The following is a 24,112-nucleotide window of genomic DNA, read 5'->3' as shown; positions in this document are numbered from 1 at the left end:
CTAGCCTCTTAACCCTTTAACCAGAGGATTTTGCCTCTGGCCAGGAGGGATTTTATAGCACTGTATACATAAAGGTGGTTACCCTTCCCTTTATATTTATGACACCTGGAGCACCAGAAGGTCTTTTAGATACCCTGTGCTTAGGCCATGGAGTGCTCTGAAGATGAGGGCTGAAACCTTGAAGTTGATATGGGAAGCCACTGTGGAGAATAACCTTGAAGTTGATATGGGAAGCCACTGTGGAGAATGGATGACCAGTTTGATGTGCTCATGGCAGCCTGTGTTGCTGAAGAGATGCTCTGCAGTGTTCTGGACTAGGTGATGTTTCCTAACTGCTGAAGGCTTAACGCCAAGACTTATCACATTGCTGTAGTCCAGATGACAGGTGACAAAAGTGTGTATACCTGAGGCCAGGTTACCATCTGTCTGGTTGGGACAGAATCTTCTAGCTAAACACAGATGCTAGAAAGCATTACTCATGGCTGCTGCTAGGTGAGTACTTAGCATCAGCAAGGAATCCAAGAGTTCTCCTAGACTATGGACTGAATTGAGCAGTTGTGGATGTGTATCTTCAACCAAAAGAGGCTATAGCATGGCTGTGAATTCTTCAGAATGCTTTCTTCCACCTACCAGTATCACCTCTGTCTTGAGAGGCTTCAACTTGAGCTAGTACTCCATCCATGAACTGATCTCATCTAAGCACTGGGCCAGCTTGGTGGTAGTGGTGTGGTCATATGTAGTGAAGGCTAGGCAGAGCTGTGAATCATCTGCATAAAGCTGGCATTTGAATCCATTTCATCTTCCCTGTTCAGCTAGTGGTGCACGTATCTGTTGAAAAGGACGGGAGAGAGAACCGCTCCTTGTGGGACAAGTGAGGGGGTTCATGGTAGAGTTTCCTATCACTATTTTTTGGGTGCATCTCTCCAGGAAGGACTCAAACCATTTTTGTACATTACCCTGGATCCCTGCCACTCTTTCAGGTGAGACAACAGTATCTCATGGTCAACAATGCTGAATGCTGCAGAGAGGTCCAGGAGAATGAGAATAAATGTCTATCCATTGACTAGAGGAGATCCTCAATCAGTGCCACTAGTGTACTTTAATACTATGGGATGGGTGTCTAGAGACCATGCACTGGTACAAAAATGTTTAGGCAGGTTGCTAGGTAGGTGCACAAAAACTCCTGTGGTGGCAGAAAAACTGCTGCGGAGACACAAATCGAACCACGCGCCATGTCATATGTAACAGGCTGAGGTGACCATGACGCTTATCTGTTACAAATTCACAGTTAAAAGTTTTAACGTGGGCCAGGTCTCTAGTGACTAAGAATGTTCTAAATAGATAATTACGCTGCACTGAGTTCAATAACAAACATGGCCATCCAGCAACTTGCCTCAACACTATTGCCCCTTTTTGACCCGAGTGGCTAATCAAAACTTTTGGGCCATGGAGATGCTCCAGTTGAAAGTAGACATTGATGAAGGCTGGTATTTCTTTGATGCAGCCTTGTTTATTTACAAAGAATGTACAAAGACCACCTTCTCTGAACGCAGGAGGAACCAAGAACAAATGGAGTTGTTTCTTAGCTTAGCTCCCCAAGCTTCTTTAGCCAACACCAAACTGAAAGCTCTCTCTCTAGCTTTTTCAGTGTCAGACACCATGCTCACAGGCTACTGCTTGCTTTTCTTACTTTTTGCCTGTCTCTGTTCTATCTGTTCTCAGCTGCTAATTTCTCGGCATACTCCATGGGTCTGTCTACACAGGAAAGGAAAACCTGCACCAGCTGACTAGGGCTTGCAGGGTTCAGCCTGCAGGGCTGTTTCATTGCTGTGTAGACTTCCAGGCTTAGGCTGGAGCCTGAGCTCTAGGACCCTGCGGGGCGGGAGGGTCCCAGAGCTTGGGCTCCAGCCCGAGCCCAGAAGACTACATAGCAGTGAAACAGCCCTGCAGCCTGAGCCTGAGTCAGCTGGCATGGGCCAGCAGCGGGTTTTTCTTTACTGTGTAGACAGACCCTATTAGGCCCTGTGTATTAGGCCTTAAGTGTTTCTTACAGTTATTTTAAATGAAGGGTGCATTCACACCCAATCTCGGAGGTCATATTGTACCCTTCCATGAAAATGCTTGTAGGACAGGGTCAGAGGGCCCAGAAAATTCCATGATGCTTATTGAGTTTCTGACAAATCTTCTCCCAAGCCAGAAGAGAGGTCTGCTCAGAAGTGGGAGAGGCAGGGACTGCAGACTTCCAACCCCCCCAGACCCTTCATAGCCACAGGCAGAAGAAGCTCCAGTCCCATGAAGGCAGTGATGCCACTCTGATCCTGCTACCCCTTGCCTGGATGGATCTTGCATTCATCAATCATCCTGAACCAACAAAAAACCTCTCTCTCTCTCTCTCTCTCTCTCTCTGAGGGAGATATAGGTGTGGAGCATAAGTGAATACTACTCCACTACCCAGGGCCATCCCAATCTAGCCCTACCCGTAAATTAAAAAAAGAGCCCTGATCTCCCAGCTCTACTGTGTGTGTATGTTTGTGTGTGTGGTGGGGAAGATCACACTGCTGAGCTGGTACTTTTTTCTTTCGATGCCCCATCCCTTCCCAGATGCACCTTATTTGACACCCCTCCCCTAACAGAAACAGATGGCCAATAAGACCCCCTATGACTAATTGATATCAGCTTTCAGATCAGAGATTGGAATAACTCGTAGCTGCTTTTCAAAGGGGTTTTAATATATAATTTCAGTGTCTTTGTTCTTCTCCCCCCACACTTCATCTTCTTTGAAACACACCATTTATTATAATTTAACGCTCTCTTGGCTCTCAAACTTGGCTCGCCTTTTTTTTTTTCTAAAGGAGGGAGGAGTTGCAGGGGTAGGAGGAAATGAAACTTTTTCCTGGCAGATGGATTATTCCCCAGCTCTGACAACTCTCCTTATAAGAACATGTTGCACAGTGTGGAGGACAGACTCAGCAAGAAAAGGACAGTGGAAAGTAGAATATGCTCTTTAAATGGCTTCCAGGCACTTTCTCTTGCCAGTCCAAATGTTTGGGTTTGATTTTTTTTTTTTTAAGTAGAATTCATTGACCTCTCACTAAAAATATTTATCCAATGTGATTTCTATCAGATGGATAGTGACCTTATTTTCTTCTTCAAACCTTTTCTTTAAGTGTTGTTTCAAACGTAATTCTGTGCTGTCACATCACATGTAGCAGTTGCCAGTTCCATCTACTGTGGAACACAGCTGGGAGGCGAAAACCACTTGTGATACCTCACACTCAAGCAACACTCATCTTAAAACAAATCTCTTTAAAATATTCTGCCAAACTGCATCTTTGTAAATTTTTCCTTCTAATGTAGTAAACAAACCAGAAACTCTCTGTGTATGAAGAGAAGCATTCGCTACCTAGCCAGCTAGGGCAAATAAGAAATGTTAATTCGATAAATTCTCTAACACACAATGCTTCACAGAGCTACCCATTTTTTGAATGTGGTACTGTAAATCCTTTTTCAGTGCTTGCTAAATCTAAAAGGTCGCAAGAAATGAGACTCATTTGATGGGGGGGAAAAATAAACAGAACATTTGAACAACACTACTTCCCCTGCACTGTAAGCAGTCAGCTTGGGCTATTTTAACATTAGCTATGATTTGCATAACATATTTTACTGTTATAATTCACTGGCTGGATTTATAGCCATTTCATAACAATCAAGCTTGTTTTTCACTGGGGCATGTGATTTGTATGAAAACCATGGCTAAGTCATATATTTTTTGTTCCAGAAGAGCACACGAGATGAAGAGACATTGTAATGTCATATGTTTAGAACACCGTATGATATGATAATTCCAGCCTCCTTGAATTAGAAGCTTCACTTGCCAATGCTCTTGTTTTTCCCACTTAACTAAACAAAGCAAAACCTTTTGCAATGACTGATAGGAACAAAATATGCACACATATCACATATTTGAATTAAGACCACCTGCAGATCAGTTAAAACAACACAATACTCTTTGACGTTTCCATATTCATCAAAAAGAACTAGAAACCAAATGCTAATATCCTGCAAAAATAGTCAGTCACCAGGCCTGAAAATCACCGCATTAGGAGACTGCACCAATGGAGCAAACTAGATAAAAGGTCATTTTATTGCACATTGTATTTTTCAGTGCTTTAAGCTCTAATGGCCCAGATACGTCTTTGCCTTACAGTGGAATTGCTACTTAGCAACAGGTTTGAATCTTACATCAACTGAGACTGTGCTGGGTTGGAGATTGCCTGAACAAAATTCTCAGAGGCTGTGGAGGCTTCATATTGCATAAACAATCCCATGGAGCTGTCTCATCTTATCATTGCATTACACAGAAGCATGCATTCCTACTATCACTCCTGGTGAGTGAGGTTTAAACAAGTTTTAACTGGATCAGCCGGTGCCAAACATTCACTGATCCTATGTGCTCATCACTAACATAGATTTTTATGTATGTTTCACAACAGTGAAATACTACCACGTCAGTGATATGTTGTTCTTCTGCATTGCTGCTCTGGCTATTTGGATGACATCTTTAAGGACAGGTAGTACTCGCACTTCTGAAAAGTTCCTGGTGTCCCATTTATTGTATGCATATACTCTGGAAAAGTAGAGTTTGGAGGAGATTTTTTTAATAATATATCTGTTAAAGTGGCAGATTGATCCAACATGTCACATAGCATGCACTGGGGTTTCTTCCTACATAGGTAGTTGTACTATTTAGTAAAAAGAAAAGTTTTTGGACTATGTCTCATAGCAAAGCCTGTAAATGGATAGAATGGAAACAGCCAGGATACAGAGAAAAAAAAAAAAAAAGCTGGTAATAGATAATTGAAATAGAGAGTTTTTGGCAAGTATGAGTTTGCATGGCTTCTGAGCAGAATAGCATTTCAGGCTCTATTTGACTTATTGACACTGATATTTTGTTGTCCATTTTAGTTGACAGGATTGATTTTATAATATCTGGAACTGCCCTATTAGTTTTGTTGCAGCAGAAAGTCTTTGAGTGAATCTTACCACTAGGAAACCTCCTGTATCTCCCCACTTGGGGCTCATCATCATCATATGTAGACAGACAGGTATGGTATTGTGTCTTTAATTAAAACATATATGATCAACCAGGGTCAGAGATGATGTCCTACATCTGAGGGAGGTGTCTAGGTCCCAATTCTGTGGGGTGTGTGGGGAAAGGTTAGATTAAGTAATAACTAGAATTAGTAATTTACAATAAAAGTAGTGGATGAACATCACAACAGAGGCCAAAACTCAGGCAAGTAAAACACACAAAAGTTACAAGAATCAGTGCACCTACTAATCATCAAGGACAATGAACAGGCCTTATTACTGATCTTCCATTCTAGAAAAAGTCTAGCTGAGGATAGTCTAACAAAATATAATAAGACTGTAACAAAACAATCTCCAGATCCCCTCTAGAGGCCAGTATCCACAGTGACATCACCATCCCCTGCAAAACCTGCTCAGAAGATTTTAATCTTAGTACGTAGGATGACATGGGAAAGTATGACCATCCTAGGGCCTGTTGTTGCAAGGTGTTGAACACCATATGAGAGCTGCTGAGCACCCTGAGATTTCAGGTCAAAGTGCTCAGGAAACTCACCATGTCAATCCATATGGCTATAGTAATCATATGAGGAAATGAAAACATAAATTTAAACATAAAGAATTACAATCCAAGAAACTTTTTCACCCGAGCTAATGAAAACAACCCCAGTCCCCCTTTTTTGACCATCTATGGCACACCATACAGAGAACTGTAATTTCTTCACAAGTCCATGCCAAGTACTGACCATTTTTTATTTCTTTAATAACTGTGTCTCATATGCAGAAGAATTTACAAGATCCATGGCACCAATTGCTGCATCTTTCATCTGGATTGAAATTGCTTCAAATCTCTTGTCAAGAAAGGATCCAAGTAGCACCATCTTGGATGTTATATCCTTCTACATTTAGTAGCTATCCAAAGGATTTAAGATAGCTCAGATAGCTTAAGAATGGTCAGAACAGATTCACATATTAGCATGTAAACTAAAAGACATTTGCTGGTGTAAATCTCTGTACCTCACCTGAAGCCACTGGAGCTACACTGATTTACACCAATGGAGGAGAATATAAATGACTCAGCTCACATATATGGTGTGCTCCCTGCCTAGCATTTTACTTTCTCTGAGCAACTTTGATACCCTCTTGTAAAATGTGATTCACAGTTGGGATGCAGTGATCTAGTGCTTAGAGTCAAAATTCCTTAAAGATACCAAGATGGCATGAGGATTTATGTCTCCTAACTGAGTGCAACTGAAATAATTCTGAATGAAAATCCTCCCACTGACATTCTGTTCAAGAGCTTGTAAAACTCAATTTAGTTTTTGGAGGTGGCTTTCTATCAGTGAAATATTGCCCAAAGTTATAAATATGTTAAAACTGATCTTATGGATACTAATTCTGATTTGATCTTGTGACCTTTAAGCAATGCACAAGCAGTGACATCAAGCCAGGTGTAACCACTGCATTGTTACAGTTAGCACTATATGTGAAAGAAAGCATAGAGTTAAATTTAGTAAAAATAACCATAGAATCTCTGTGGATGGAAGTTTTATGCTTGAACAGCAAGCAGTAGGAATATACTACTGACCACCTGACCAGGATGATGACAGTGATTGTGAAATGTTCAGGGAGCTTAGAGAGGCTACAAAGGTAGAAAACTGGGCAATAATAAGGGTGGATTTCAACTATCCGCATATTGACTAGGTAGGAAGGGACGTAGAAATAAAATTTCCAGACACCATACATGACTGCTTCTTGGAGCTTCTTGCCCTGGAACCCATGAGGGGAGAGGCAATTCTTGATTTAGTCCTAAGTGGAGCACAGGATCTGCTCCAAGATGTGAATATAGCTGAATTGCTCATTAATAGCAACAATAATGTAATTAAATTTAACACTCTAGTAGGGGGAAAATGCCAAAGAAACCCACTACAGCAGCATTTAATGTCAAAAAGAGGAACTACACAAAAATAAGGAAACTATTTAAATAGAAATTAAAAGAAACAGTCATGCAGTGAAATGCCTATAAACTGCATGGACACTATTTAAAAATATTATCATAGAGGCTCAGACTAAATGTATACCCCAAATAAAAAATAAAAACAAATGTTAAGAGGACCAAAAATTGGCCATGATGGCTAAACAGCAGAGTAAAAGAAGCAGTTAGAGGCAAAAGGCATCCTGTAAAAATTGGAAGTCAAATCCTACTAAGGAAAATAGAAAATAGAATAAACTCTGGCCAGACAAGTGTAAAAGTATAATAAGTGTAATAAGGCAGGCCCAGAAAGAATCTGAAAAGCAACTAGCTAAGGACACAAAAATAACAGCATTTTTTAAAAGAAAAACAGAAGCAGGAAATCTGCCAGTCAGTGGGGTCACTGGACAATCGAGGTGATAAAGGAGCACTCCAGGAAGAGAGAGAGGGCCATTGTGGAGAAGCTAAATGAATATTTTGCATCCGTCTTCACTGCAGAGAATATGGGGGAGAACTCCACAACTTAGCCATTCTTTTCAGATGACAAATGTGAAGGAACTGTCTCAGATTGAGGCATCAATAGAGGAGGTTTTGGAACAAATTGATAAATTAAACAGTAATAACTCACCAGTACCAGATGGTATTCACTAAGTGTTCAGAAGGAAATCAAATATGAAATTGCAGAACTGCTAAGTGTGGTATGTAATCCAGCACTTAAATCAGCCTCTGTAGCAGATGATTGGAGGGTAGCTAATGTAATGATAATTTTACTTAAGGCTCCGCTCAATGTGCAGCAGAAGTCAAAAAAGCTAACAGAATGTTAGGAACAGGATAGATAGATAAAAAGGCAGAAAATATCATAATGCCACTATACTAACCTATGGTATGCCCACACCTTGAGTTCTGCATGCAGTTGTGGTACCCCATCTCATAAAAATATATTAGAATTGGAAAAGATACAGCGAAGGGCTACAAAAATGATTAGGCGTATGGAACAGCTTCCATATGAGGAGAAATTAGAAAGACTGGGACTGTTCAGTTTAGAAAAGAGTTGACTAAGTGGGGATATGATAGAAATCCACAAGTCATGAATGGCATGGAAAAAATGGTATGGTATTTACCCCTTCACATAACACAAGAACCAGAGGTCACCCAATGAAATTAATAGGTAGCTGGTTTAAAACAAACCAAAGGAAGTACGTCTTCACTCAGTCAACCTGTAGAAGTCGTTGCCATGGTATGTTGTGAAGGCCAAAATTATAAATGGGTTCAAAAAGGAAATAGATAGGTCCATCGATGGCTATTAGCCAAGGTGGTCGGGGATACATCCTCATGCTCTGGGTGTCCCTACACCTCCAGCTGACAGAAAGCTGGGTCTGGATGACCAGGGCTAGATCACTTGAAATTGCGCTGTTCTGTTCAGTCTCACTGAGACACCTAGCATTGGACACTTAGCATCAGAAACAGAATCCTGGGCTAGATGCCCCATTGATCTGACCCAGTATGGCCGTTCTTATGTTCTTACTGTGGATAGGACTTACAGACTGGTTGGGATATTTAGGAGTTGGGGGTGGTTAGGATTAAAATCTTGAGGACAGACTGTCGATTCTGTATTGTTATGTAGGACACACTAAGGATCTAAGGAGGCCATGTTTAAAAATAGTATAATAAAATTAGTACAGTTCAATCTGCCCAGTGGGGCTGACATGACCTGACTTGATGAAGCTGCACATACTGAATGGCTTTTATTTTTAGGGCACTCTATCTGGGATAACAATGACTCTGCTGATAGTGAAAGAGTGGGTATAGTTTGTCTTGATGGCTGGCACTTATGCCTGAAAAGAACAGAATAGCATATTTAAACTGTTAAGCCTTAATTGTTTCATTAGACAGTGGTACCTTTTGCACAAAAGGAGCAATCTAACTGCTGAAAGAAAGAATGATGAGCTGCAATTCTGGAAGGGCACAGGGGTGCTGCACTAGTTACCTCTTTTTCTTTGTTTCTTCCCAGTTCATCTCTGTCACCAGGAGAAATTTAATTTTTTAACATAATGACTGTTATTAAAATCAGTTAAAAGAATTTCATGAGCTCTGTGGAATAGCTATCCCATATTTTTAGATAGAAATGAACCACAAAAATATTCACGCTGCTGAATTCAGTTATTGTGTCTCCAACATCTAGTTTATTGATAATGATGACTTTCATTTATAAATGTGTCTTTTATCCTGTAGAAACCCAAAGTGTTTTTATACACACAGGGTATATGAATCACTTCACCCACCGCTTGAAGTTTAGCTACCTTGAGGTGTCAGCTGCTTAACTGTGCACACCAACACAACAAAACAGTTTGAGACAGGAAGTGAAGAGTATAAATCATTGTCAATTGAAACTACAACACGGGGCTCTCAACATATGTGAGATCTAATAACCCAGCTTAGAATTTGGCCAGGACAGCAGGGCTGATCATGGGAGCTATACATTTCTGTGGTGGGGGAAGTGATAGCTATAGAGTACATTGAAGCTGCGAGGAGTTTGTGTGTTCTTCATATCAGTGGGATATCAAGAAATAGGAAGGGATAATGGGGGTCTCTCTGATTTATTTCCCACTACCATGTGGAATACAGATCTATAGTCTGTTTCCCACTTACATACATTTAAGAATTTAGAAGCTCTTTTATGGCAAAAGGATGGTTATATTTAATCAAGAAATAAAAAAAGCTTTCCTCTCTTTTAAGCATGAAATCAGATCCCAAAGGTAGGTGTTTTTCCTCAGTTATATTTATCCTTCATATCATGATTTTTTTCAGGTACAAAGAACAGACTGTGATTAATGTCTTTTTTAAGAGCTGGAATCCTGCTCTTGGTGCGCTGTAGAAATGGAGGGGAGGATTCCTCACAGATGTCCTCCTTTATTCTCTGGAGGGTGGATGGCAGTAGTTTGGCTGTTTCTCCTTTGTGAGCTGTGTAGCCCTCTGCCTTTTAAGGTGGGCAAGCTGATTTATTGTCATCTCCATTTGTTAAATTGGTTTTAAGTGGTTAGCTATCTTCTTCTTAATCCAGTTTCACTTTTATTTGAATCTTAGTTTTTGCAGATATGTGTCTAGCTGAGTTGTACAAGATTGAGGCATCATGGGCCTGATTCCTAAGTACAGTGAGGCCTCTTTACATAACTTTGGCATTGTACCTGTCACTTACATTCACTTTATGACTCTTTTACACTGCCAGCATGCTGGGGAAAACCTGAGCATGAATAAGAATCTAGGTTTCTTTGATATTTAGGGGAGTTTTAAAATCTGTTGAGCGGCTCCTGGATGGCTTTACAGTTTTCTAGCTTGCTGTTGGAGCAGGGAGAAGAAGGGATTCATGTTCTAGGGAATTTTACAGGAAGTTCCTCACTCATACCAGTTCTATGCTGAGTAACTCTCAGGACTCTGGTCTCAAACACAGTCCTTTCATGAGGTAGCCTTGGCTGTAGCTCCACATCAACATACAAGATTACTAGCAAATTCACAGACTTGGGTGGGCCAACTTCCAGGGTTCTGCGACCCACTTCCTGATTGGCCACATGATCTTGACCCTGATTGGCTGGTGACTATATATAAACTTCCTGTTTCCAGTCTGGTTTTGTTAGGGCAACATGTTATTGCAGCAACCTGACTCTGCCTTGTACCCCTCCTCCTGGCAAATTGGCCTTGCTGTCCTACCTACCCACCAGCTGCCTTATTGTACCTTCCCCTGGGATTGGATCTCCTGGTGATTGGACCCTTTGTGTGAACTCTGCCCACTGTCTGCCCTGTGACCTGCCTGACTCCTGGGCATTACAGTAACTTCATTGACTTCAGTTCAATTACTTACAATTTATACACATGTGACTGAGAAGAGACTCAGGCCCCTAGTGTTTTGACTGCTGCTGGAAGGATTACAGAATAGCGGACAGCGGAGTGCAGTGAGCATTGATCAAGAGTGGTGGGAGAGACAGACTCCAGAGAAGGTCAGTAATGTGATTTGAGAGTGTGTACTTCAATAAACCCCTTGTGGAAATACCTGCTGCAGGATTCTGGAGAAACAGAGAGTTTCCAAAAGCTGCTGAGAGACCTCGGAGAATGAGATGAATAGGGCAGGAAAAGGTGAGAACTGCAGAGAGAGACAATCTCTTGCCTAATGCCATACTACCTTTACCTTTGAAGTTAAAATGAGGTGGGCATGGAAAAACAGTAAGGTGGTAGAAAAGCCCCCATTTGCTATAGGAAGAGCCTGTAGATTTGAATTGTGAGATAGTGAGTGTGGTCTCATGGTGAGACTTCTAATGAGTTTCTTATATAAAACAGCTGATATTTATCCTTTTATAGCGGCAAAGAGTCCTGTGGCACTTTATAGACTAACAGACGTATTGGAGCATAAGCTTTCGTGGGTGAATACTCACTTTGTCAGATGTCCGACGAAGTGAGTATTCACCCACGAAAGCTTATGCTGCAATACGTCTGTTAGTCTATAAGGCGCCACAGGACTCTTTGCCGCTTTTACAGATCCAGACTAACACAGCTACCCCTCTGATACTATCCATTTATAGTTTCCTCCACCCAAAGTTTCCAAAACACTAGTGACTGTATTTTATCTTTGAAGTTTAGTTGCAGCCTTCTCCAAGTGATTCATTATGACTCATTATGTGGCTAAGACCAGTATGATGCTCATTTGCTATTTTAAAACCTTCACAGCCTTTTAAAACCACCTTTTTTAGTGCCTGAAGTACTCCAGTTCATTAAGGATCTGGGCCTCTGTCAGTGTAGTTGTGAGTATAACTGTGGTGGTTCAGTCACCCTGGGTGAACAAAATGGTTCTTGCTGTGCCAGGAAGATTAGAAGAAGATGTTACACACATTCTACAAGGGGAATGAATCACTCTGCTTTATAGTCACCTAGTACTGTAGGCTTTCATCTGTAGTTCTCCCAGGGCTGATTGGTGGAAATAGATTGGATGACCATTCTCCTATGTTCTTCTAATCTCTAACCCCTGTTTACTACTATGACCTGTTTACTACTATGTTAGTTGCTCAGTCTGTCAAAAAGCTCTCATCTGCTGGGCATGGTATAAGAACCAAAATCTAATAGAATATTTGTCATGATCATATGGTATTGACCTGTACTGCAAAGAAATATCTTGGATCAGATGATGCAATGGTAAATACGCTAAATCCATTTTAACTCTAATCCAAACTGGTATGCTGATGCAGTAATTTTTGTGTGTATTTATTCACATTTTTCACTTTTAGTTCTGCTTATTTAATTTTGAGCATATTTAGTTTTCTGTTGTGACTGACTCCTCCTTTACTGACCTTATGTTTTATTTCCCTGCCCTAACACAGAATGTTACTGTTTTTTCTCAATCCTTAAAAGCTAATCTGATGTGTTTCCATTAGGATCATGGAGGTTATATCTCCCATATTGGATGAGTAAAGCTGAATATTTAGAGTCATTTCCTGGAGCCTTTGTAGAGTCAAAACTCCCCTTGGATTCTGACAAATGGTTTAGGGCTGCAGGGTTGGGCCTTTACTTTTAAACTCACTTTATGGTTTAGTTATAAGAAAAGGAGTACTTGTGGCACCTTAGAGACTAACCAATTTATTTGAGCATAAGCTTTGGTGAGCTACAGCTCACTTCATCAGATGCATACTGTGGAAAGTGTAGAAGATCTTTTTATACACACAAAGCATGAAAAAATACCTCTCCCCACCCCACTCTCCTGCTGGTAATAGCTTATCTAAAGTGATCACTCTCCTTACAATGTGTATGATAATCAAGGTGGGCCATTTCCAGCACAAATCCAGGGTTTAAACAAGAACATTTGAGGGGGGGTAGGAAAAAACAAGAGGCTGCTCGGCAGCTCTCCAACACCACTTTCTACAAGCCATTACCCTCTGATCCCAGTGAGAGTTACCAAAAGAAACTACAGCATTTGCTCAAGAAACTCCCTGAAAAAGCACAAGATCAAATCCGCACAGACACACCCCTGGAACCCCGACCTGGGATATTCTATCTACTACCCAAGATCCATAAACCTGGAAATCCTGGGCACCCCATCATCTTAGGTATTGGCACCCTGACAGCAGGATTGTCTGGCTATGTAGACTCCCTCCTCAGGCCCTACGCTACCAGCACTCCCAGCTACCTTCGAGACACCACTGACTTCCTGAGGAATCTACAATCCATTGGTGATCTTCCTGATAACACCATCCTGGCCACTATGGATGTAGAAGCCCTCTACACCAACATTCCACACAAAGATGGACTACAAGCCGTCAAGAACACTATCCCCGATAATGTCACGGCTAACCTGGTGGCTGAACTTTGTGACTTTGTCCTTACCCATAACTATTTCACATTTGGGGACAATGTATACCTTCAGATCAGCGGCACTGCTATGGGTACCCGCATGCCCCCACAGTGTGCCAACATTTTTATGGCTGACTTAGAACAACGCTTCCTCAGCTCTCGTCCCCTAACGCCTCTACTCTACTTGCACTATATTGATGACATCTTCATCATCTGGACCCCTGGAAAAGAAGCCCTTGAGGAATTCCACCAAGATTTCAACAATTTCCATCCCACCATCAACCTCAGTCTGGTCCATGCTTTTTTCATGCTTTGTGTGTATAAAAAGATCTTCTACACTTTCCACAGTATGCATCCAATGAAGGGAACTGTAGCTCATGAAATTTTATGCTCAAATAAATTGGTTAATCTCTAAGGTGCCACAAGTACTCCTTTTCTTTTTGCGAATACAGACTAACACGGCTGTTACTTTGAAACCTGGTTTAGTTATGATCACTTTTCTTTTTTTACTTCATTCTAAGAATACTTTGTGATACTTCCAGGGTGCATAGTCAGTAATTCTTGAAGTAAAAATGGTATACTTGAATGATGGGAGTCTGTGTACAGAGCATATCCTGCCACTGAATGATCTAGCAGAACCTGCTGTGGTGGTCTCAAAATTACGAGGATGGTATTGTGGATTTGTGATTAGAGCAGGTTATTCGCTAGCTGAGCCATGCATATGGACAGAATCCACACAAAGATTTACTATAAGGTTAACTACGTTACTGAAGAGTAACTTGCATTACCTTAAATGCACAAATGAGAAACTTCTGGGAAGTTTTTCTTCTGGTGTAAAGTGGTTATGTATGTCAGTTATATTTGATCCCTGCCAGTTTAGAAGAGGGGATTAGCTTTGTGACTAACATTACTATTTATACAATATGGTTGTTGAAGAAACACGAGAGACTCTGAATGCTGTGGGTGAAAGGGTTAAGGCTCCAAAATGGCCTACTTTTGGCAGTCATCCCATCTGAACAGCTTTACGTCTTCTGGAGTTGTTCCATCTATATTCCCTCTCCTCCCCCCCCTACCCCGCATTGGAACTATTCTGTGGAGTCTGTTCAAAGTTTTCACTTCTCCTTGTCCAGATAAAAGATCAACATTTAATTATAGTTTCTAATATAATACTCCTAACCCATTGTTATCTTCATTCCGACCCCCACATTTAATTTATCATAACTGTTCTCTTCAGTACAATGCATTACCCTCTTCCTCACCATGAGTACTTGAGTACAGAGACACAGTACTAGAGAAAATATTGTAGCCATACTGCATTCCCAACACTTCAGCATAGGAGTCTGGCTAACTTTTCCAGGCTTTCTAAATTTCTTTGTTCTAGTTTCCCTCTCCTTTTTGTAGACCACATTCTAACAGCGTTTTGAGTTCCCTGTGCTTGAGAGACTGAATCTGATTTTGATTTGTATAACACCAAAAAAGAGTCCCTGTTCAAGTCACAGTTAATATTGTTTTTCTTGGAGTTTCCTTTTCTATTACAGTTCCCTTCTACTTTTAATGTATTTTTCCTAAATGACAGGAGGACATTAAATCTCAAATATTAATCATGTGTCTTGCTGGAAACCCAATTCCTTTAAATCTATGAAGCAGCCCCTGTAAAGAGGGGAAAAGGAAAAAAGAATAATAATTTGTGGGAAAATGCTTTGAAGTATGGTATAATAGTCTTATGTAAAAGAAAAGCAATTCAAACAGAACGATAAAAATAAACATGTTGTATGGATGGTCTAATGCATAAACAGCTGGTAAGTAGATATACAGAAAAGAATCTGCTTTCAGTTTTCTGCTCTTATTTCTTTCCATTAAAGTCAGCAGAAGATATTAGTTGAAAGCTAAATAAATAAATAAAAAGGAGATGGAGAACTACTTAGGGCTGCTCAAAATGTTGGACGAGGGAACAGATGTTGCAATTTTATATTTATGTCCACTTACTATCAGTGTCTGTACCTATATGTAATATATGCATATATTTATAAACAGATACAGTACTCATTACACAATCATAAAATATTAAATAGTAACTGGTCTGAGGTCAACATTTTATAGCTATTTCTCAGCAGTATATATCAATTATTTTGTTTATTACACTCTTTCTAGTCAGAGTACAAATGTTAATTTAAAAGGATGCATGGGATTAAAGTTCCAGCGAAGGTTACCAGCTAAAGTGCCACATAACTTGTTTTGGGATGCTAAAGCCGTTACAAATCTGTCTGTTCTTCGTGAATAAATGTACTCTGTGTGTGAGAGAGAGACACCAATCTAGGATGAAGTCTCTTTTTATACATAAATGACTTTCTCGGTATAACCCCTGGGTTCTGTTCTCATTAAGTTTGGCTGCCTATTTCCTCTGCAAGTCGGGGTCAGAGGTGTGGGATTAGCAGGGAACACTGACTGCTGGATATAGGAAGACCAAAGATTTCTGGGAAAGTAGGTCCAAATATGGTAGCTCTTGGGCATCTAAATGCTGTGTCTTTGCCTGCATGTCACAACCAGTAATCGCCCCTTGACTGACTCAGTCATTGAGATGCTATTCGTTCCCTTGAGGTAGCTGACAGGATTCTACCTGCAATAATGGAAGTTAATTGCTGCTTCTAGTATCGTTAATTTAGAATGGGTTTTCCAGAGTCAATAGTTAGCATCTATTTTTGGCATATTTTTCTCCATTTACACATTTAATATCTCCTAAAAGCACACTGTTCAGCTCTTCGGTGAACTTGGCTGTCAAGGACAAAAAATTTTAAAATTGTGCTTTGATAGCACATTTCTGAACAAAGACACAACAGAAACCAGAATGAACATGCACGTCTGCATTCTAGGCCAGATTTCAGGCCACCTTTTGGGTTCAGTCAAACCAAACTGGGTAGACTCCAAAGACCTCAAGACTTCATTGTCTACCCAGACCTGGGTAGTCTGGATAGGCAATCTGGCTGGGACCACAGATGAGACCGATCCTGAATCTTACTTAGGCCTTGTTCAGGCAAAATTCCTATTGACTTTAGTAGAGTTTTGCCTCAATAAGGCCCAAATAAAGATTTGGCTCCGAGTCAGTGAAGAGAGTTAGTTCCCATTAAAGAATCTCATGGCATGTCAGAGAAATCTTGACGTCACAATCTCCCACAGATTCAGACTGGAGATTAATCACCTTCCCATACACCAAAAGGCTGTATATATAAACTCAGTTCTCAGTAAGATCTGTTCTCAATTGCAAAAAGGAACACAGAATTGAGAATCCGAATACAGTCAGGGGTAAAACCATTAAAACGTCACTGCCAAGCAATGACGAAGGAAGTACATAGCAATAACAAAACCAATGTCACTGCAAAGAAAGAAAACATAAACATTTGGTGCTAGTAACCGTACCAGTGCATACATAGCTGCTTCAACTAACAAACTTAATCTTAATAACAAATTCTCTTATTTTCCCCCACAATCCCTTTGCTCCAACACATGGATTAGTGTGTAAAAACTATTAGCTAGAGTAAGTGAGACAGCAAAATGGGCCCTTGAGTTGCTGCCCTGTTATTTATAGGGCTAAGTCAATCGGCAGGCCCATCTTTGCATCTTTGGGTAATGCATCAATTTGCCAACCTTTAAAATCAGTCAGTAATTGGCCAGTTGGTGTTATAGTTGCTGCTGATCTCACCGTGTGGGAGGGACAAGGGTGATCACAGCATTTTGTCAATCACCTTAATGTGTTTTTTTTTTTTTAAATAAAAGACTGGGGGGAGAGAGAAGAGAGACCTCCTCAACCTCTCCAAAATCAGATGGTGATTCAGCATCTGCCACTTTGTTTTCTGAACGCTAAGCAGGTTGAAGCCTACACATTAATTGATAGACTGGCTGCTTTCACACATTGGTTCTCAGTTGCATCAACAATGTCTGCTATCTCTGACCACATGACTGTGCTACAATGTGAATGTTTAAAAATCAAAAGCCATGTGCATAGAGCCATGCACTAAATTCCATGCAAAAAAGCTGCCGATTTAATCTTTCCCAGGTTTTAAGCAAAATCATGGAGAGAGCCCTTAACTGATGGTTTGGTTCAGATTTCCAATATCATGAACTTCAGGTGGATTCTATTTTTCTTCCGGGTCATTAGTGTGGTACTATCCATTCCTTCATATGGCCTGAAATTCTTTAGTATTCAGCCATCATCACTCCTTCTGAAAGCTTCTTGTGGTTGAATGTTTAAGCACTCTGAGAGCTGAAAGGTATTTAAATGGTGTAATGAATCCTTATAATTAGATTTACTCTTTTTAATCAAGTATGCAAAATAGTGTTTCTTGCTCCCAATGAAGCTTCTGGCTGAGACAGAGGATATGTAACAATAAATGAATCTGCTTGTGCCTATTAGAAACTCTGCATCTCTCTTGAATTATTCTTATTATTCCATAATGTTCTTCTCAGTGTACAATTATTTTTATGGATGTAAAAAAACCCAAACCCCACAACTACAATATTCAAGTAATAAGAATTCCAGCCTGGTGGGACTGCATCTGTATGTTGTAGTGAAAGCTATCTTTGTGTGGGTGATGAAGATTAAAAGAAAAAGGACAAGAAAGTAAAGAACAAGAAAAATGGAAAAGGAAAATGTAGAAACGTATACCTTCACTCCCGTTAAGTTTTGGGATTCCTTTAAACTGTTCATGTGAAACACAAAATACCTGTCATAGAGAAGCCAACAAAGACAGGATATTAGAATGCAAAAATCTTATTTTTCTTAGAGCTGGTCGGGACTTGGTAGAGATCTTTCTTAAAACATTCATTTTAACTAAAATGAATTTGTCGGTCTCAGGAACCAGTCTCCATTTCCAGATGAAAAATAATCTTGTTGTGATTTATGCATTTAATATTTCACACTGGAAATATAAAACTACAGCAGTTATTTTATTGTGACAGATCAGGAAATATAGGGGCAATTTATTACATTATTTTGCTTTATAAAACTATAAATCAACATTATTGAAAATTAAATGTACATTAGACTGTAAGGGACCTTTGAGGTATAACAATGTTTTACATATGACTTTCGAGGATATGATGGAAATCAGAATTATTCATGGGATCCTTGGATTTTTCTTTGACTTAATCAAATTAATAAAACAATTTCATTTCTAAAACTTATTAATGGAAGAGAGCAACCGGGATGCATTTATCTTTAGGGGCATGTGTACACACACACACACACACACACACACACACACAAGCAAAGAAAAATGCTGTAATCCTAGGGGTTTTATTATTTTATTGTGCTGCCTTCTAGCCTGGCTATTTAGGGTCTATCACTGGACCCCCTATAAGCTCTGTATTTCAGGGGCCATTTCAGCAGTAAAAATCAGTTTGGACAGAAATGTGTACAAAGGCCTTAGTGCAAGAGCACTCTTTAAAACTAAGTATTTAAAAAAATTCAACCATTAAAAAAAGTCAGCCATTTAATAGTGAGGTTTAACTGTTTTAAATGTTTTGTCTTTTATTTTTTTTAATTTTGGGAGTGTATTAAGATCCTGTAGAGGTGGGGAACAAGAGCCAGGGAAAGGAAAGACAAGTGTTGCCCAAGTTTCCATATACAAGTCTGTCAATGCACTGAAAGTCTGACTCGCAACACCGAGGCCATTCCAATTATGGGTCACTCGTACTTACACACACGCGTGCAGCCCTGTGATTTCTTTCTTCCAGATACACTGTACAACCAGCTCATTTTCACTCATGAAGCCCTAAAATAAGATGCAAAAAAGCACCTTCAGAAATGGTTTCACTGCATCACTTACTCACCTTTATTCTTGAAATATCCAAATTAATAGATGGGGTGTATGTATAAAATATACGCAACTTTGCACATCTCTCTTAGATGGACTTTTTTTTTAATGGCTAAGATACAGAAAATGTTTTACTGCTATGTGTACACTGAGTCTCCAAAATGGTTGCCTAAAGTTAGACTTCTATATTTATATTTTGATACTTATATAAGTGACCTAAAGTGAATGGGAGATGCTAGGTGCTCATTAGTATTAAATAATCAGGCCTCTTATTTCAGCACCCAAGAATGGACTTACGGTAGAATCATGGCCCTACTGGAGTCAGTGAGATTTTTGTCATTGATTCAATAAGGCCAGGATTTCACCAGTATCCTAGGTGCCTAAGTCTAACATTAAAGTACCATTGGCATTCAGCACTCCCCCTCCCACACGGATGCCACCTAATCCTGAAGGCACTTAAGCATCCTATGTACCTATGTTTCTGCAGTTAGTTTTCAATGTGCCTAAATATTAGCGACTGTGCATGGGCACGTTCACAACCACCTCAGTCTTGACGCTGCCCCAGCCCAGAGCCCTCACCCCCTACTGCACTCCAACCCCATACCTGGTGAAAATGAGCGAGTGAGTGAGGGTGGGGGAGAGTGAGGGAGGGGGGAATGGAGTGAGTGGGGGCAGGGCCTCGGAGAAGGGGCAGGGTGGGGGCATGGCCTTGGGGAAAGCATGGGGCAGGGCAAGGATGTTCGGTTTTCTGAGATTAGAAAGTTGGCAACCCTACACACAACACCTAGAAGAGGTGCAGCCTTATAAACTTTAGTTCAGTGGTTAGGAGGTTGACCCAGGAGCTACAAGACCTAGGTTCCCACTTCCCCTTTGCTTGATGTGCAGAAGGGATTTAACTTTAGGTCTCTCAACTTCCAGGAGAGTGCCCTAACCACTGGGCCATCAGATATTCTGGGATGGGTGTGTCTAAATCTCTCCCACTGAAGCTGTTCACTGTGTTTAAGTAATTTAACTATGCATTGTGCCTGTGAGAGAGTGTGACTTTGTAGCCTGCTGGTTTGAGCAGTCACCTGAGAGGTTGGAGGTCCAGCTTCTATTCCCCCTGCTCCATGTGGAGTTTACATGCAGCCCAGGGGGAGGCACCTAACTTACTCTGAGGGATGGTGTTTCGGTCACATTCCTCCTCAGCATTTCCTATTGGCTAGCTTAGGCAGCTCCTTGCTCAGCATGCTGACTCTTGTGAATCCCATTTCTCAAGTGTCTGATTTTCCTTGTTGACTGTACAGGGAATCTGGGCACCCTACTCAGGGCTGTGAATTTCACTGGGTGGCATCTGCATCTTTAGCTGCCTAAACAACTTTTAAAAAAAATCTAGCCTAAAGTGACTTAGGAGCACAAATCCCACTGAAAATCCCAGTTTGGAGCCTAATTTTGATCACCCATTCATGAAAATTTTATTATTTCTCGTAGAACTCCTACTCCACATGTCAGCAAAAGGAAAGAGCCACCACTAACTCCTATTTGCAGGTTAGAGGACTGATAGGAAATCCCACTGCTGACTTCCTGTCCCCACCAGCCTACTGCCCATTAGAGGAGGCAAATGCTGTTCCAGAGTGGGAGTTTAACCTGCCCAAGTGGGGCTCTGATTGTTTGTAGGCCTCCTAGGTCAATTTAGTTTCAAGAGAGACAGTGCTGGGAGAAAGTGCATGTCTTAGGCAGAGAACATATGAACCCAGGGCTGAGTCCAGGTGCAAAGCTGTAGCCAAGGTGAAGAATAGTCCAGAATGAGCAGAGGAAGCTTGGACTGGCAAAGTGAATACAGGAAGAGACATCTGGAGACACTATGAAGACTAGGACTCATGATACTGAGCTCATACTGCACCCAAGCACTGGTGATCACTACCAGAGGCAGGAGGTGCCCTGTTGGGATGCTCAGAGACTGAGGCTGGATGGCAATTTGCGCTATTTGTCAGGTAAATTAGGATTTATTCTGTTCAAATATTAGGGACACTGTATTATTACTGAGTTTATGTGTGTGACTTCCTTTAGGAGTCTCACAACGATCCCTTGTATTGATTGTCGTTTTGTCCCCGCCCACTAGACGGCAGTGATATATAGCAGTGTGCAGCAATTATTCCTGGGTAAATTCCTGACTCCCCAATCAATCAAGAGATCTAGGCAGATCTAGTGAAAACACAAGAATGAGGGGTTATTCAGTGAAATAGAAAGTGTGTGAACAGTATTTCCTCTTATGTAATGAATTTTCCGAATGTGTGGTTAGACTGTGGAACTCACTGCCCCAGGAAGACATTGAGGCCCAGAATTTAGCAAGATTCAAAGAGAGATGGGATATTTATATGGATATCAAAAATATCCAGAGTTGTTATAGTTATTGCTAAGAAATATTTTAAATCTGATATTAGGTATTAAGATGAGGCTTTCATGGAGGGCAGATAACCCCACATATGCCTATTTCAGGGTATCTAGCATCTGATTCTGGCCACTTTCAGAGACAAGATATGGGACTAGCTGGATCAAAGAGCTGATCCAGCCTGGTAAATTCATTCTTCCTTCCAAACTAGGTGAAAACTGGATTGTCTAAACACAGAACAATCAGACTGTAGCTTTCATAGCTAAAGTTGGATTATATGGTAAACCATAATCTCCACAAAAGAAGCATTTATCAACTTTTTTCATACACTTCTTTGAACAGAATTTTTTCTCACCCACCCCCCTCAAATCAAGTTTGTCATTCTTAATACAAAGACGTGTGGGAAAAATACTGTGACACAAAACATAAAACCCATTTTGCTAATAAATAGTTAAAACCAATTACCATTAGACTGTAAGCACTTTCTCTGTTTGTCGGGGACTAGTTCAATGCAGCCCTGATCTTCTCTCTTGTCTAGGTGCTAGTGTAATGCAAATAATTAAGAATAGTAACAGATGAAAGTTCTACCAGTTATATGATGAAAATGTTGCTAAATTTCTGGTGGTTTTTGTTTGTTTTTGTTTTTTTAGATTTGATTCTTTGAGTATATAATAAAAGGAAAGTAGATGATTAGATAACTGGCATGTATGAGTGGCTTGTGGAACTAGTCAGCTTTTCTATGGCGAGCCCATGCCAGATTTGCTTGATTGTTTACCTATTTTGCAATTGAACAAAGGTTAGCGTTAAATTTGTATGAAGTGTTTGACAACTCAATAAAGCAAGGAAATTTTTGTCATTCCTAACTGGCATTCTTCACTTGCCTCATCATGCCTTGGTACTGCAGCCTGTAAGATATATCAAGCATGATTCCAAAACTTCAGCTACAGGGACTGTTTCAGATGTGTGTATGGGTGGGGTTACATAATTAAGTACTTTTGTTATGCTTGCATGCCTCTGAATTGCAAAGAAAATGTTTGACATCTGTTGAAATAGGGTGTAGGGTTTGTTTTTATTATTTCATCCACAAACATACTTTACCAGCTCAAGCTATTATGAGTTTTATATGGTTTTCTTGAGCATGTTTGTTATAGGTGACAATGATGAGGGAATAATTTCAGAATAGAGTTTTTTACATGGATGTGCTATATGGGGCTTCGGAGAGCTGAAGAGGGGAGCAGTCCATGGACCTGCAATACGGCCCCCAGCTATTTAGTGGCCTCTAAATGGGGGTTCTTTGCTACTGAATCTGCATTATTTTGGATCCAAAAGCCCTGCCTCCCAGTTCCTATGTAAACTCCTTTCCATGCTGGCCTATTCAGAACCGATATGGCATCCCCCAAAATTGGCAATGCAGGCAAGGGTAGAAACCCCATTTTATTGTCACTTTCCCTGTGGCCTTTTTTCCTCCATTGCATGTCTTAAGTGGCATGGAGGACTTTCTACCAACTCTTCACATCAAGGTGAATTTCACTCTGAGTAGCTATAACAGCATAATTCACTCAGACTAGATTTCTTGCACCGATTCAAACTTTTGAGGAAATTGCCAGTGGTGGAAACTCCCCTGAGAGATCAGGTAGTGGCAGTGCAATTCAGTCAGATTTATCTTTTGAATTAGGGGGGAAGCTATGAGAGATTGGCACAGCTCATAGAGTTGGTGGCTCTAGCAAAAAATAAATCTATTTTTATTTTGTGTTAATGCCCAAAATACCATGGTGGTGGGTGCTTATATCAGACATTGATAAATGGGAAGAGGACATGGACAGGGCAGCTGGATTGTGCCCTAATTCAGCATCTCCCCATAAAGGCTTCCACTGAATTATGGGAAATGAAGCTGCCTTTCAGAGGCTACCCCAAGAAGGACTCTGTCCTTTGGGGTGAATATTGTACAGGACTACATAATTTCCAGTACCCTGTGCCAGTTTTGCTGAAGTTGATCCTCTATCAGTTTCACCATGCACACTGTTCAATAGAGAGCAGCTGCCATAGAAACCGACAAAGCAAACAAATTGAAAAGAAACACCACATCCCATAAATCAGGCATAGTGGAAAAATCTGCTGTATGGGACAGTGATTACACTCTTTCCCCCACTGAATAACTACTCCTCATGAGAGAACCCTATGCAATTCTTTAGGGAATATAAGAGACACACAAGGTTGGACCAAACAGATTCGTCCTAAACCACAGGGATCAGCAGCAAAACACTGACCAACACTAGAAGACAAAATAGGAAGACTTGAAAGTTCAGCTTCCACATAGAGTGTAGGACAATAACTCGTTCTCTCCCTTCAATCAAAATCTCACTTCTTACCCTTCATTCTCCACCCATGGCAAAATAGGATACACTGAATTTTGGGCCTCATCCTCAGCTTCTGTAAATCAGCATGTCTCCGTGGACTTTAGTGGAGCTATGTTGATTAACGCTCGCCCTTAAGTCTACCCCCTCTAGTTGGCTAGACCCACGCTGAATTCAGCTTTCAAAA

This window comes from Eretmochelys imbricata, chromosome 5, assembly GCF_965152235.1.
Source record: "Eretmochelys imbricata isolate rEreImb1 chromosome 5, rEreImb1.hap1, whole genome shotgun sequence".
Classification (NCBI taxonomy): Eukaryota; Metazoa; Chordata; order Testudines; family Cheloniidae; genus Eretmochelys; species Eretmochelys imbricata.
Note: the sequence above shows the minus strand (reverse complement) of the source record.